Raw genomic sequence first — 13,359 nt, 5'->3', positions numbered from 1 at the left:
GTCATCTTTATAAAATGTAATGTAATGCTATGTATTTCCCTGTTGCTGTAAAATGTGCAAGTACAGGCCTGCTAGGGGTGTCATTTCAGCTCTTAGTCACTAGAGGGAGCTAGGGAGCCCTAGTTTATATAAGGCCCAGTCAGGGAAAGGAAAGTCAGTCTAGAGTCTGGAGTTGGAGTCTAGAGTTAAAGAGTTGGAGTTGGAGATCAGACTATGTCTGAGTCAAGTCCAGGCCTGAAGCCTGCAGACCAGGAGAGGGTATTGCAGTCCCTGTAACCGGGTTCCAGATCCAAGGAAAAGGTTCCCCTCCTGAGCTCATATATGCAGAAGCAGGAACACCACAGTTAACCAGCCTGAGGAAACTGGGAGAGACAGAGGCAAGCTCAGAAAAGCAAGAGGTACTAAAGACAACAGAGGAGGTACTTGATAAAGATAGACCCAAGGATATACACCAGAGTCAGGGCAGTGGGCCTTGGAGAAGAGTTTCTATGTTCCAGGATCAGTCAGGAATAGAGTGCAAGCCGCCTGTACTGCATGTCCTGTGTTTAACACTCTGAAGTCACCTTGCTATATATTGCCTGCATCAAATGTACTGCAACCAACTGTCTGCAAAGGAACTGCGCTTCCATCTATGTCCATGTATGATGACTACTAAAGTTTGAGTTCTGTTTTAACATCACGTGGTTCCTCAGTTATTCCTGCTATCAGCAAACGGCGTGCCACCGTTTAATTGGCACTGGCGTCACGAACATTACTTATCATCACCTGCCCTTGCAGAGAGTCAGCTGTCTCAGGTTAGTGTCACGATTGCACTACAACACCCAGGAACATTTCTACACCTAACTTGAGTACGCTGCACGTGTGAACCCAGCCTTACTGCCTGCTGTTACTGGAGCTCCTGCTTGTAAAGGGAATGAATAGTGACAGAATTATGTGTCAAGGAAATGCTGTTCAGGATACTAGAGGGAGTTTACCAAAGGTTACAAATGTTGAAGTTCTCGTCTTTCCCTCATTGTGTTGGACGGCAGTGACACAGCAGAAAGTTGTATAAATGGCTGCTTAACATATTCCCCACCCAAAACGTCCAGACAGTGTAATCATTAGTAAAGGTGCAGCTGCCCTGATAGTGTGCACTGATGAAAACCAGAACATACTGGTCAGTAAGCTTTCCAAAGCAATATCCATTTCTTTATGCAAGGGGTGCACAAACTATTATAGCCCAAGGGCCACGTTGTCAGACTGCAATGCCCCAGAGGAACCCTGCAAAGGGTTAATGATTGTTAAAATAATTCATTTAATGCTACTGTTAGTACACGTTATGGAATACGCAAGTTTTTTCCCCACGGATTCCCGCACAGAAAAACGACAGCGTATTACAGTATCAGCAAAGTGTATGAGATTACGTAAATCTCATGTACACTTTACAGATGTATTCCGTGCATGTCAATTATGTTGACGGTTTTAGCTGCAGATTTCAATGTAAGGGTGAGATCTGCAGCAAAACCACATCAAATCCGCACCAAAAACCACTGTTACACATTGCGGATTTTGGTGTGGATATGATGCAGAAATGCACATAAATCTGCACAGCAATTTGCGCGGATCTTATGTACGTTCACCCGCACCCTTGTGCAGGTGGCCTTAGGGACTATTACAGTCATCGTCCAGACCACCGGCAGTGAACCCAAAAACCACTACCAGCCTTCCAAGCCAAACTGGCAATGATGATTTGAATGGGAAAAGCTGATTTAAATACCTGCTTAGCTCTAGGATTGGACACAGAGACAGAAACCTGATTGGCTTGGTTTCCAGTCACACTGACAGGTACAGCAGCCAGGGCTCGTCCTGTTGGCATGGCAACCCTCCCAGTACAGCCTTGCATGGTGATCTCCTTACAGCTACAAAGTCAAATGCTGTGATTTAATGTTAAATGTCTTTGTGCATTATGTTTACCTAATGGCAATGTATGTGCAATGTATAGTTAATACTGGAAGACTTGGTTAGGTTACCAGGGAGATGGACTTAGCCCACCCCCTGGTTACAGAGTGTCTGGTCAGAAGAGCAATGGGCAAGATGTGTGTATGAGAGCTCCTGCAAAGTAGGCCCAGAGAGAAGCCTTATCCGGGAAACATGATTCCTGAGACTGAAAAGCTGCCAAAAGGACAAATTTAACTGAGACAATACCCCTGAGGGAAAGAGAACAGGCTACCATAGAAGGTCTAGAACCACCAAGGTTGTGCAATGAATTCAGGCAGTAAAGTACCACTCGTTTATGGTATTAAAGACTTTACTTCTGTGGAAATGGTTAATTGCTCTCGGCACCCGCCACTCTTCGAGATGGACTGGCCATCCAAACCTAAGATCTGCACCCCTCAGCCTGGGAGTTGCAGTAGGAGTTAACAAGTACAGAATAACACATCTTGGAAAGATTGCAAGGTGTGTTTAGGCTACATGCACACGACCGTTGTGTGTTTTGCGGTCCGCAAATTGCACAGACAGCCATTAATAACTGCCTATTCTTGTCTGCAAAACGGACAAGAATAGGACAGGTTATATTTTTTTTGCGGACCACGGAACGGAGCAACGGATGCGGTCAGCACACGGAGTGCTGTCCGCATCTTTTGTGGCCTAATTGAAGTGAATGGGTCCGCATCCAAGCCGCAAAAACTGCGGCTCGGATGAGGACCAAAACAAAGGTGTAGCCTAAGGCCTCTTTCACACGGGCGTTGCGGGAAAATGTGCGGGTGCGTTGCAGGAACACCCGTGATTTTTCCGCGCGAGTGCAAAACATTGTAATGCGTTTTGCACTCGCGTGAGAAAAATCACGCATGTTTGGTACCCAAACCCGAACTTCTTCACAGAAGTTCGGGTTTGGGTTAGGTGTTGTGTAGATGTTATTATTTTCCCTTATAACATGGTTATAAAGGGAAAATAATAGCATTCCGAATACAGAATGCTTAGTAGGTGATCAATTGAGGGTTAAAAAAATAAATAAAAATTAATTCACCTTCTCCTCTTGTTCGCGTAGTTCCCGGTCTCTTCTTTACTTCTTTAATGATGAGCTGTGGGCTAAAGGACCTTTGGTGACGTCAGATCACATGCTCCAATCACATGGTCCATCACCGTGGTGATGGACCATGTGATTGGAGCATGTGATCTGACGTCACCACAGGTCCTAGCCGGTAGTTCATCATTAAAGAAGTAAAGAAGAGACCGGGAACTACGCGAACAAGAGGAGAAGGTGAGTTTTTTAATTTTTTTATCCCTCAATTGATCACCTACTAAGCATTCTGTATTCAGAATGCCATTATTTTCCCTTATACCCATGTTATAAGGGAAAATAATACAGTGAATAGACTGTCACCTAGCAACGATGCGTGAAAATCGCACCGCATCCGCACTTGCTTGCGGATGCTTGCGATTTTCAAGCAACTCCATGGGTCCTATTTTTGTCCGCAATTGCGGACATGAATAGGCATTTCCATCAGCAATTTGTGGACCGCAAAACACTTGCGGATGTGTGAATGGACCCTAAGATTCAGGGGCTGGGGCTGGGGCTACTACTACTACTCATTGCTGCTGCCCATGCACAGCTATTGGGAAAAGAACTACAGTGTGATATGCTTTTAAACTGTGCCATTGTTGCTATTTGTTCTACTACGCCCATCATCAATTTAATTAAGATAGATTTTATTTAATGTAACCAATTGGCCCGGTTATTGCCTCCAGCATCTGCCCTCCTGCCTTGTACCGAGAGGAGGAGACAAGGTGGTCCAATATGCGTACAAGTGTCTTCAATACAATTTATGCGAGTTAGGCCGAATGCACACGGCCGTGGAACACGGACGTGAACAGTCCGTGGTATCCCGGCCTGGCATCCTGTTGACAGCAGGAGCGCACGGCGTCATTGGTTGCTATGACGCGTCCGCTTCATGCCGCCGCTGCACTACAGTAATACACTCGTATGATCTATACGAGTGTATTACTGTAGTGGAGTGGCGGCATGAAGCGCACGGCCATGTGCATTCGGCCTTATGGAAATAAAGAGTGAATGTCTCAGGTGGAAAAAACCCTCTAAGTCCTCGTCCACACTTCCGTTTTTCACGGACAGCACACGTACCCATTGATTTAAATGTGTCTGTTCAGTGGGTCAGTAAATAAAAAATAAAAAAACACTGAGACATGTCCGTGATGTGGACCAAACACGCCTATAGAAATCTATGGGTCTGTGAAAATCATGGATACACCACGGATAGCATCCGTGGTGCGTCGGTTTTTTTAACTAAAGACTGCTAGGAGATTCTTTGGAAATTAATTTTCAGCTGAGCAAAGTCAGTGAATTATGGATGACATACGGACTAACCGTGGATTATTCACGGATATCTTCACGGATGAAACACGTACGCTTTTTTTCCACTGACACAAAAAAAAATTTTTTGTTGAGGTGGACCCACCCTGCACTAGGCAAAGAAAGAGTGTGTCAGGACTGATACACTGGGGTCAGTTACAAACATTTAATATTTTGTCACATTGGTGTTTTTGCGCTGCATTCATCATATAGGAGTGTCAAGGGTGTGGTAGGGTGGAGTGCCAGGGGCAGGGACTTCAGTCCAGACAAATTTACCAACATATATTCCTGGAGACAGGCATAAATGTTGGTGAAAATGTACTCCAGCCAGGGGCTGGTCTAGTCCCAACAGGAGCCTAGACTGCTGAAAGTGTGTCATCAAAAATTAGGCACATTTTCCACCAGCAAAGCCAGCACAAAGGGGGAATAAAAGACTGCCGGTCTTTGTAAATGACCCCCCACAGTTTTTTTGCCCAGTGCGGGGTCTAAGGGGGCATTCATGCCATGGGGATTCAAAGAGAATGCCACTGAAGGTTAGCATTATATAAAATGGTAACAGTTATGTCTGGATTGTTCAAAATAGAATACTGCTTAATAGTTTACCAATACCTACCATAAAAGTGCCAGCCAGAGAGTGTCTCTATAAGGGCTCATGCACACATACGGTTTATTTTTTCGGTGTCCGTTCTGTTTTTTTTGTGGCCCGCATGGGGAACTATTCACTTAAATGGGGGGCGCAAAAAAAAAAAAAAGTAAATGACTTCCGTGCATTCAGTGTCCGTATGTCGAAGTGAGTGTTCCGCAAAAAATATAGAACATGTCCTATTGTCCACATTACGGACAAGGATAGGACTGTTCTATTAGGGGCTGGACGTTCCGTTCCGCAAAATGCATAATGCACATGCACGGTGTCAGTGTTTTGCAGATCCACAATTTCCGGATCGCAAAACACGCAATGGTCGTGTGCACGAGCCCTAATAGCGTCTCCCATAACAATGTTTTCCATAGCAGTGCCAACCTCGCAGCGCCTTCCAACTGAGCCTCGCCTGTTCTCTGACATGAAGATACACGTGAGCAGCTAAAAACAGGGCGTTTTCGTGTGAAGTCCTGCATGAATGTGTTTCATCAGCGCAGGGAAGGGAGAATGCAACAGAACTATTATAACACGGACGAACATGTTTATGTCCTGATGGTAGGGGACCGCACTAAATAGCATTGCAGACCACAGGTTGTGCACCCCTGCTATGCCAAGACAGCCGCTCAGCACCACATCACATTTATTTAAAAGAAAAGGAAAAGAACATTCAGCAATACAAATATCAAGTCGTAGTGAATTTCCATGAAAAGAACCATACCTTTCCACTAATGGTCTGGGCTGGGACCTCTTTGGTGGGGATCTTGTTGATTGCTTGAAGTGCTGGGTCTACTTCTGGCTTTGATTCAAAAAACTGCAGTGGCACGTGTTTTGTATTCACCCTGTTTTGCAATCCGTATATAGTCTGGATTTTATGTGCTGGAATCCTGTGCCAAAGTTAAAGAATAATTTCCGTCAATATTTGAAATCCGCAGCATGTCTGAGTTTTCTGCGTATTTGATTCCAAATAAGCACATTAGAGTCTATGGCAATGCATCAAAAATGCACAGAGGAAGGAATATGCGTATAAATCCTGATTAGGGATGAGATAAACCTGTGTTTCAAGTTCGGCATGCAAAGTTTGGGTTATGTAAGAATTCTATTATGGATTCTATTACCATGGACCATAACTTACGGTCCATGGTAGCGAAATCCATAACGGAATTCTTAGATAACCTGAACCCGAACTTGGCACGCCGAACTTGAAACACAAGTTTGTTCATCCCCAAGGGTGTATTCACACGACCGTATAAATGGATCCGAATCCGTTTCAATGGGGCCGCAAAAGATGCGGATAGCACACAGTGTGTTGTCCGCATCCGTTGTTCCATTCCGTGGCCCCGCAAAAAAGATAGAGCATCTCCTATCTGAGCGGACAAGCTTAGGCATTCTCTATATAGCGCTGGCCATGTGCAGTCCGCAAATTGCGAACGCACACAGCTGGTATCCGTGTTTTGCGGATCGCAAAACACTTACGGTCGTGTGAATGCACCCTAATCCTGATGAAATACAGAAGCAATCCGTGTGGAATCCGGAGCCAGAATACTGACAGACTTCCATATCTGGGTTCTGGCAGTTTTTCTGAGTTAGGGCACTTTCACACTAGCGTTATTCTTTTCCAGCACAGAGTTCCGTCCTAGGGGCTCAATTCCGTAAAATAACTGATCAGTTTTATCCCCATGCATTCTGAATGGAGAGAGATCCGTTCAGGATGCATCAGGATGTCTTCACTTCAGTCACTGAACGGGGTTTTGGACGGAGCAAATACTGCAGCATGCAGCGGTATTATCTCCGTCCAAAATTCCGGATCAGTTGCCGGAATGCCACATCCGGCATTCATTTACATTGAAATACATTAGTGCCACATCCGGCATTCATTTACATTGAAATACATTAGTGCCAGATCCGGCATTAAAAATTCCACAATGCCGGATCCGTCCTTCCGGTCTCCACATGCGCAGACCAGTAAAAATGTGAAAAAATAAATAAATAAATATATAAAACGGATGACATCCGGAGAGACTGATCCGTTCTTGCAATGCATTTCTAAGACGCATCCGGATCCGTCTACAAATGCTGTCCGTTTGCATTCAGATTGCTGGATCCGGCAGGCAGTCCCGGCGACGAACTGCTTGCCAGATCACTCTGCCGCAAGTGTGAAAGTAGCCTTAACATGAACGTTTAGTTTTCCGTTCTTCTGATCAGTCAGAAGAAAAAAGGTAAAAACGGGTCTGTTATTTTGAGCATCATTTATGATCAGCTTGCATCAGCTTGCACTAAAAATAACGCATTCGTCTTTCTTGGAGCATCAGTTATGATGAGTTTGTGTCGCTTCAGTCACAGATCAGTCATTTTTGATGGGAGAAAAAGTCCTGCATGCAGTCCTTTTACTCTGGTCAAAAATAGCCGATCTCTGACAGAAGTGACCAAACTGATCATAACTGATGCCCAAAATACAGGATCTGTGTTTTTTGTTTTTTTTCTGCTCTTGTGACGGATCAGAAGAACGGAAAGCTACACAGTGATGTGAACTCGACCTTATCTGTCTGCATTAGGGGTCATGCCCACTTGCTCAGTGCGCGTATTGCAGACCCATTGACTTGAATGAGCCCGCATCCGCCAGATACGACCGAAGATAGGGTTTTGCTGTTTGGAGGCCCAGATTGGAAGCACTACAAGGCAATTCCGTGGGCTTCTGATCTGTGCCTCCGCACCGCAAAAAGATAGAACATGTTCTATCTTTGGCCGTATGTTGCGGATCGCAGATCCATTCAAGTCAGTGGGTCCGCATCCGCAAGCGGAGTGCACACGGCCGGTGCCGAAGCATTGCGAACCACAAGCTCGCTTCGCTCATCTCTAATGGTAACCACTTGCATTTTTTCCATACCACATGTAGTTTTTATGGTGTATTTTTCTAAATAACTGTCTGAACACAGTTTTTTTCTGTTTTATTCTCTATAGAGGAGATGTCAAAGTCAGAAAAAAATAAAACAGTTTTATTTATTTTTTAAACACTGCTAGAGCCACAAAAAAACCACCTAATTATTAAAAACGCCAGTGTTCTGCATTTCCCATAGACTTTTAGCTAACATCTGGAGCACCAAAAACCACAGGCGCAAAATACACCACTAAATTCACAAAAAACACCACTAAGGGCTCATGCACATGATCACTGGGTGTTTTGTAGTCCGCAAATTGTGGATCTGCAAAACACGGATACCGGCCGTGTGTGCATTTTGCGGAATGGAACGGGCGGCCCCTAATAGAACAGTCCTATCCTTGTCCATAATGCGGAACAGCCACGTGGACATGGAGTCACTTCCATATTTTTTTTTGCAGCCCCATTGAAGTGAATGGTCCCACATAACAAACAGAACGGACATGGAGCCCTAAATATGACATTTCATGAAACAAACCATGATATTTTTTTTTTCTGCTGGACTTGTATGGAATCTAATAGATAAAAATCTCCATATGCCTCCATTTAGACTCCGAGGCATCGTGAGGCACGGTAGAGGGCTCAGGCACTTCTATGGGAGCTGTAATACCGCCACAGAACAAAAATTCTAACAAAAACAAAAAAGTTTTCAGTTTTCCAGTTTTGGAGTCCCTTCACAATAATCAATCTGCAAATCTGTAACCGGGATGATTAATAATGTCCTGCAGGCTGCTGTGATGTGCCAACAGGGTTCACATCTGTCTCCAAACTGGAGCGTCAAGAAAAAGAAACTGCAGCGACATGCTGCCGAGTGTGTACAGCAGCGTAGATAGACTACCTGTGGATAGGTCACATTAATTAACCGATGTACACTATAATGCTACAAGCAGTGTGGAGCGAACTTGTGTTTTAAGTTCGGAGTCTAAAGTTCGGGTATCGAAGAATAGCGTTATGGATTCTAAATTCCGTTATGGTCCGTGTTAGCGGAATCCATAACGCGATTCTTCGATAACCCAAACCCAAACTTTACACGCCGAACTTAAAACACAAGTTCACTCAACACTAGCTACAAGCACTTACTGACAGAGCAGTTGTACATTAGTAGCAGCATGCAGCACAATACACTTCCAGGGAAGATGAGGAGGCTGTGTACTCACCCGGCTGTGCAGTAAGTAGCTGGCAGTCACCGGTAGGACCTGTCCCTGATAAAACGCTGATGTGCACAAACTGCACATTCATTATGAGCAAGCTTCCAGCCTGTGGCCAATCACCGTCCTGCGCACTCGTCACCTGGCAACCACCCCTCCCAGACAGCTGCACAGGAGGCTGGAGGAGTCCTACTAGTAGCTTTCCAGGGCTAGGTTCACACAGTTTTTTTTTTGTTAGAGATTTTGAGGTAATTTTTTTCTGCAGGTGTTTTAACCGAAGCCGGATCCATCAGGAAGGAGAAGTGTAAGGCCCCTTTCACACGAGCGAGTTTTCCACGCGGATATAGAAAAAAATATATAAATAAAACCTTTTCTTGTGGTGGTGCCAGCCATGTTGGGAGCCAGTCTGAAGTTCCCCCTTGGATGCGTCATATATGAAAAACCGCAGCACTCACTTGTCTTCAATTCTGTAGAATTTATTTCACCAAAAACAATGCGACGTTTCGACCAGGCTTGAGAAAGACCACTACGGTCGAAACGTTGCATTGTTTTTGGTGAAAAAAAATTCTACAGAATTGAAGACAAGTGAGTGCTGCGGTTTTTCACACGGATGCCATGCGTGATGTGAACGCCTAGCACCCGCACTGAATCCTGATCCATTCATTTGAATGGGTCTGTGCACATGACCGTTTTCTTTTCACACATCAGTTCTGTGTTGCGTGAGAATCGCAGCAGGTTCTATATTCTGTGTTTTTCACGCAGCGCTGGCCCCATAGAAGTGAATGGGGCTTCAGTGAAAAACGCATTGCGTCCGGATGTAACCTGGATGCTGTTTTTCACTGATGGTTGCTAGGAGATGTTGTTTGTAATTCTTCACTGAATTTCTGATATAAAACAATGTGATCTTTCCATGCAACATTCTCCCAACGCATATTTAAAATTATTCACATTTTTAAATATGCAATTTTGCTTTTTATATAGTGCATTAGGGCTCGTTCACACGAATGTGTGATGCCCGTTGCTGTATTGCGGACCGCATTTGCGGATCCGCGATACACGGGCACCGTTCTGTCGCCATTCCGCATCACGGATGCGGACCCATTGATTTCAATGGGTCCGCAACTCCAGAGGTACGGAACGGAACACTACGGAAGCAATATGGAGTGCTTTCTGGAGTTCCGTTCTGTTCCTCCGCACCGCAAAAAGATAGAATTTTGTGGATAGATCTTTTTGTGGAATGGAAGGATCGCCGACCCATTCAAGTGAATGGGTCTGCTATCCCCAAGCACCTGCCCTACGGACGGTGCCCGTGCATTGCGGACTGCAATTTGCAGTCCACAGCACAGGCTTCACACGTTCGTGTGAACGAGCCCTTAAATTCAGCATTTAACCATTTATTCATTTAATTGCCTGTTTTTTATTTGCATATCCACATCAACTGTAAATCACTTCAATAAAGAAATCATTCAAATGACATAGATGTATATGAACTTGCCTGGTTGCGCCGCTGCATCCTGCACGTTCCTTCTTCACCGCAAGTACATGGGATAGAAGACGTAATTTCAAGCACGCTTTGCTAAAAGTAGAGCACTTTGGCAGCACGGTAAATTTGTTACAGTAGAATATTTCCCAATGTGGGCCAGGAGGTGGCAGTGGAGCACATAGAGTAAGCTCTTACATGAAGAGTAGACTGAATAGGCTCATGGCACGTCTTAATAGTTCCCCTGATCACCTACACTAGTGGCATTACTTATTGGGCCCTAGATGTTGAAAAAACAAGGCCTCAGATTTTCTGAAGGCATCTGTCTTATGGGTGTTTGTTAAGACATTAAAGGGTAATCCAGTTTTTCAAAAAAAAACAAAAAAAAAAACAACACACACACACATGTGTCGGTGTAACGTTATATTTCCCTACCTCGTGAGATTTCCCTACCCTCGTTACACCGGGCCCCTCACAGGTAATATACTTACGCCGCTCCTGGTCCCTGCACCGCCGCTGCTTCTCCCTGTACACGGATGAAAACATCTGGTGTCGGGGGGGAGCAGCCAATGGCAGACAGGGACGGGGACGAGCCTCCCTAGCATCGCGGGTGACACTACCACCAAGGGCGCTTCAACCAACATCTGGCAGGAGATCCATCAACACCAGAGGGTGCCCTGAAGGAATCCAGTGCCTTCCTTTTCATCACTGCACGCCGGCCCAAGAAGCTGAAGAAACGTGAGTACCAACTACTACACCCATCAAACCAACACACTCACATATTGCCCCTGCATTCCGGGTGGCTGCACATGCAAGCCCTACATCACCAAACACAATGTCAGCTGGAGTGGTGTAAAGCATGCCACTGAACTCTGCAGCTGTGGAAACGTGTTCTGCGGGGTGATGAATCATGCTGATGGATGAGTCTGGATTTGGCAAATGCCAGGAGAACATTACCTGCTTGACTGCATTGTGCCAACTGTTAAAGTTTGATGCTATGGGTAGTGGCATACTTCCAAAGGAGGCAGATCACGCAGCTGCTATAGGGCAGGTGGAGGAAAGGGGCCCGTCCATGTAGGAATGGCCCCGCTTTCTGGCAAATTGCTACTTGTGCTCAGGCCAACCCCCTCCTTAACAAGCCCAACAGACAGTGACACAGTGGCTCCTGATGAGCACTCTATCTCTCTGCAGGCCAATGAGCATTAGCAGTGCTAGAATAGCCTGCTGCTGATTGGCTAGCCTAGCACTCAGAGAAACTTTAGCCGGGCGACGATCTGCAGACAGTGTCACTGGTCTGCCTGCATGCACTGACCTGACATCCAGTGTCGTGATCTGCAGGGTGCTCCGAGCCCTGAACGCTGCTGCCACAGACAGTGACAGGTTACAGTAGAACATAAGCTATTTGAAGAAGAAGCGGAAGAGAGCGTTCTCTATGTTCTGCATAAGTCATCTGCCAAGATTGAAAACAAAAGTTCATGGGGGCTGCGAAGGGGGGAGGCTTGGCACAGACACACTGGGACACATTTGTTTCCACTCGCACTGCCGGAGGATTAGCCTAATTTATGACGAGCCGCGTTCCGGGTCAAAAATTAAGCAAATCTGAGGGTACTTTCACACTTGTGTTGCTGGATTCCGGCAGGCAGTTCCGTCGCCTGAACTGCCTGCCAGATCCGGCAATCTGTATGCAAACTGAAACAATTTGTAGACTGATCTGGGTCCGGATCCGTCTCACAAATGCATTGCAATACCGGATCCGTCTCTCCGGTGTCATCCAGAAAAAAACGGATCCGGTATTTCTTTATTTTACATTTTTAAAAGGTCTGGGCATGCGCAGACCGGATGTCACGGTGGGGAGTGGGGGAAACTCCCCACTGTACTATGATGGATATGCGGGGAAGCAGCTAGGCCAGGATCAGGGAGCAGGTCACCTCCTAAAGCGTCCCTAATCCTCGCCCTAACTCCTCACTATATGAGCAGACCTAGATGGTAGGACGGCTCATACCCAGGATACCTAGGACCCTGAGTCGCCCTGATAATCCCTCACATAGGAGCAGGGGAGAGATGATCTGTTCTTCCAAGACACGGATGAGCAGGAGTCTCTGCAGGCCTAACAGCAAGGAGAGGAAGCCGAGTGAAAAGGCAGGTAAGTACCCAGTGGCAGGGAAAACCACAGAACCAAAACCCAAGGAAGGCATGGTAACTTACCTGCCGCAGCTGCTGGACGGCACAACAGAAGACACACCAAGGAGAACTGGAACCCATACAAACGTACTGCAACCCGAACAACATAGCGGACTCAGTACGTACTGACACACCAAGGAACCAGCATCCAGCAACAGCTCACAAACTAGACTTTTGGTTCACCCCTCTGGGAAACCATGGAGCCCCTTTCCGGAGGACACAACAGACAGACAGGGGAACATCTAGCATCCATGCCGGACAGAATACACCAAAGACTGACCAGACACTAAACAACAACTAGACGTATAACAACCCCAGAACACATACCCACACCAAACAAAACAACAGGTAAGGTAGGGAAAATGGAGGAGACATAAGGAAGACATCGATGTCCCACTAGGTGGCCCTCACACTGGAAGATGGAACAACTAGACAAGGAGCATAACTCCAGCACACACTAAGGGTCCATTCACACGTCCGTGTGTGTTTTGTGGAAACACAGACATCGGCGATGTGCGTTCCGCAGTTTGTGGACCGCACATCGCCAGCACTAAGTAGAAAATGCCTATTCTTGTCCGCAATTGCATGCTGCGCTTTTTGCTCTGGTCAAAAATCCTGAACACTTGCCGC

The 13,359-nt window shown here is 45.9% G+C and overlaps 1 protein-coding gene across 2 annotated transcripts in view; it reads right to left on the bottom strand.

Annotated features, from left to right (window-relative positions):
• LOC120994759 (apoptosis-inducing factor 3-like) overlaps nucleotides 1–9,166 on the bottom strand; it is a 198,809-nt gene extending 189,643 nt beyond the window's left edge. Inside the window, exons 1-2 of one of the 2 annotated variants that reach the window (XM_040423553.1) lie at nucleotides 9,078–9,166; nucleotides 5,704–5,869 (exon numbers count right to left, since the gene is read on the bottom strand). The gene's annotated coding sequence lies outside the window, so the exon portion shown is untranslated. The remainder of the gene's footprint in view (nucleotides 1–5,703; nucleotides 5,870–9,077) is intronic. The other variant, XM_040423554.1, reaches the window with a different exon arrangement.
• Between the last annotated feature and the right edge of the window lie 4,193 nt (nucleotides 9,167–13,359).

Source organism: Bufo bufo, chromosome 3 (genome assembly GCF_905171765.1).
Source record: "Bufo bufo chromosome 3, aBufBuf1.1, whole genome shotgun sequence".
NCBI lineage: Eukaryota > Metazoa > Chordata > Amphibia > Anura > Bufonidae > Bufo > Bufo bufo.
This window is presented reverse-complemented; position numbering and strand designations above follow the sequence as displayed.